This window comes from Dioscorea cayenensis, chromosome 10 (genome assembly GCF_009730915.1).
Source record: "Dioscorea cayenensis subsp. rotundata cultivar TDr96_F1 chromosome 10, TDr96_F1_v2_PseudoChromosome.rev07_lg8_w22 25.fasta, whole genome shotgun sequence".
NCBI lineage: Eukaryota > Viridiplantae > Streptophyta > Magnoliopsida > Dioscoreales > Dioscoreaceae > Dioscorea > Dioscorea cayenensis.
Window position 1 is genome coordinate 11,875,078 of NC_052480.1, and position 3,944 is coordinate 11,879,021.

Consider the following 3,944-nt stretch of genomic DNA (forward strand, 5'->3'; position numbering starts at 1 on the left):
GAATCAAGGCTTCACCATAGCTCACAATGGGTGTGATAACAAGTTACCACGCCCGTTGTCTACACTTACCACTGTTGTGATTAAGCTGTGGCAGCATGGAACCATTGGGAGCAGCACAGAAGCCACAACGACCTCACAACAGCCATTGTGAAAACCATTATGACCGTTATCATATCACATAATGCCTAGAGAGCCATACCAGGATGTGACTTAGAGCCCAAGCAATAATTTGCTCACCACAGGTATCACAACGCCCGTGGTGAGGACGTGGCGGACTCGACTCTATAAAAACCCTAGGTTTCTCTGAAATCGGAAAGATTCTTTTGTAAAATATGGTAGGACGACCAGAGTTATGGAGATCTAAGCAGCTAGAGAAGGGGTTTCTTCAATATTCCATCAAATTCCAGTGAATTTCTGAAGAGGAAGTCAACAATCATCATTAGAAGAAAGTGCGAGTGACACGTGTCATCAAGTCAACTTGGGATCCTCTCACCCTCAACCTTCCGAGACCTATTGGAGGGAGTTAGTTTAGGAATACTTTGAACACATATCTTTTCTTATTTTGGTCTTGTGGCTCTATCATGATTTAATGTTTTCTTTTTACGATACATAAGAACCTAATTCGAGGGGAATTGTATGTCTAGGTCCCCCTATTTTGATTAATTCAATATCTCTTTCTAGTTTATGTGATTCATCACATGTTTTTAATTGATATTTTTGTTAATATGGACGAGGAAGCCATGGCCCCATGTGAAGAACACCTATGCCATGATAGATCTATGCATGCGCTAAGAAATTAGGTTTAGCAAGTTTTCTAGATTAGAGATTGATTAGTCCTTAGACTTGGTGTTTGAATGATCCCTCTTTATAGAATTCCCGTACTTAAGGCAACCATTGGAGGCTAGGGTAGGAAGAGATTCCACCTTAAGTTCCTAATGATTTATACCTAGTCACCAAGAGATAGAGGCTAGTAAGCCTTCGAATTCCCCTTGTCCGATTCTAGAATTAGATTGCTACTTAATGCCTATCGTAATTAATAATCAAGATAATCTATCATACAATCTTCCAACTCCTTCCAATTGTGCTTAACAATTTCTCCAATTGTATTATGAAATAGTGTATTATTATTATTATTATCATTATATTATTATTATTATTATTATTATTATTATTATTATTTTAGTTATACTCATACAATATTAAAGACTTATTACCACCACTCTTTTCTATAGGCGACTGTTCATAATCAGAGCTAATCCCACAGATTTAGTAGAAGGAGACAGCAAACAAGAGATAACCGTAACGTTGTTGAGGAGACTCTAAAAGAGACCAGTTATATAAGCGGGTAGCGATTGTGGCAACGTAGAATTTACGACCATAGCTAAACCAACAAGAACAATTTTGGAGTATGAGAAGCCGCAATTCATAGGGGAAGACTTCAATGTGCAAGCCTCAGCAATGGCAGCTAACAACTTCGAAATAAAAGCTAGCACTATTATGATAATTCAAAACTCCTATCAATTTTATGGCCTCATAGATGAAGACGCAAATGCCCATCTCTTAAAGTATTTACAGATCTGTATGACATTTAAGATGAGTACAGTTATAGATGACGCGATTAGATTACGACTCTTTCTTTTCAGCTTAAGAGGTTCAACGTACCAGTGGCTAACTTCTCTGGTACAGGGTTCGATCAAGACATGAAATGACTTAGTGGAGAAATTCCTTGGACGTTACTTTCCACCAAGCAAGGCAGCGAAGATCAGGTAGAAGATCTCAGCATTTAAGCAAGGAGAGTTTGAAACACTATTCGAGGCACATGAACGATTCAAGGACCTTCTTATGGATGAGATTGCTAATTTTGTGCAATAGATTGAATTACCAGACTAGGCATATCATTGACGCCATAGAAGGAGAATCCTTGAGTAACAACTATCCTAAAGAAACAGAACAGTTGTTTGAGAACATGGCTAACAATGAGTCACACTGGAGTTCAAGAGGACATCCAAAGGGGATGGGCTACATGAGATAGACGCAGATACTGCCTTTGCACCAAAAGTAGATGCGCTCACATGAAAATTTGATCTGCTCATGAGCTATGCTCAGGGTGTTAGCTTGAATTCCAGGACTGTTATGTTTTGTGAAACTTCTGGAGAAGGACATGGAGCATCTCAGTACCCAATTGTAAGTTCAACAGCAGCTCATATGGAATAGATTGATTACATTGGAGGAGGTCAGAAAGGAACCAGAATAACCCATATAACAGTACCTACAACTAGGGGTGGAGGAATCATACTAACTTTTACTGGAAGCAAAGTCAACAGCAGAGGCCTTCTCAACACCAAAACTACCAGTACTAGCCACAATATGAAAGAAAGTTCTCCACAGAAAATGTTTTGGCCAAGTATATAACTAGTAATGATGTGAGGATGGACTAGTTTTCCATTACATTAAGAAACATTCAAGTATCAATCAAGAACTTGGAAAACTAGGTTGGACAGTAGGCAAGAGCTAGTATTGAAAAACCTCAAGGACGCCTTCCAAGCAACACTGAAGCAAATCCAAGGAAGTAGTAGCATAAGGCCATCTCACTCCGTAGTGGTAAGACCATCAAGGCAAGGATCGCTCAAGGTCCAAGTGTTGAGATAAAGAGGGCAGTCATATAGGATGGCCCTAGTACGTTACAGGGAACCATTGAGAAGGAAAAGGAGCCAGTAGAGGAAGAACCAAAAGAGTCATTACCAACTTGACCAATAGTTCAGGAATACAAAGGCTAAGTTCCTTACCCTTTCAGGCTGAAAGCTAGTAAGGAGGATGTGCAGTTCAAGAAATTCATGACTATCTTCAAGCAACTCCACATAAACATCCCCATTGTTGAAGCATTGTCCCAGGTGCTGAAATATACCAAGCATTTGAAGAAATTACTCACCAACAACAGGAAGTTGGAAGAAGTTGACAAGTGGGCTCTTAATAGAAATTGTTCAGCCATTTTGGATAAAAAGATGCTGATAAAGTTAAGAGATCCTAGAAGTTTTGTGATCCCATGCTTTTTAAGTGATGGTGAGGAAGAGAATTCACTCACTAATTTCGAGGCTAGCATAAATATGATACCATACACTATTTACATAAGCTCGGATTGGGAGAATTACGACGACAAGAATGACCTTGCTGTTGGGTGATAGATCAGTGAGAAGATCATGGGGAATTATGGAAGATGTTCTTGTAATAGTTAAAAAGCTTGTCTTCCCCGTGAACATTGTGATTCTTGACATAGATGAGGATGTAGAGACTCCACTTATTCTTGGAAGACCTTTCCTAAATACATTTGGGGCCCTCATAAATTGGAGATATGGAAAAATGACATTAAAAGTGGGAGATGAAAAAGTGGTGTATCAACTCCCAAGTGCCATAAAGTACTCGCTAGACCAAGATGATGAATGTTACTTTACACATGAGCTTGATTCTTCTATTTATGATTTTGTACAGGATGTGTTTATGGTAAATGCTCTTCATGAATGTGGAGGGACAGCTTGGTGAAGGACATACACAACTTGCAAAGCCACGACTTCAAAGGAACAATAGGAGGAGTAATATGAGAGCCACAACAACAAAGAAGGTATAGAGGAAGATAGAACTAAAAGAAGAACACACTACTGAGGTAACAAACTCTGCTACTTTGAAAACAAGTAAAGAAGAAAAGGCTTCTCTACTTGCTTTGATTAACCCAAAGTCATCTTGAGGTAAGAACAGGTACATCAAGCTCATAACGTAAAACAAGCGCTTCTTGGGAGGCAACCCAAGTAGTTTTCTATGCACTAGTTCATTTAGTCTTAGTTCTAGTTCTTATTTGTTAGGTAATTAAGTAAAAATTGGTAATTAATTTAGTGGTGTGAGGTTGACCCCATTGAATTCTATAAGCAAAACATTATTGGGGAATCTAGTAT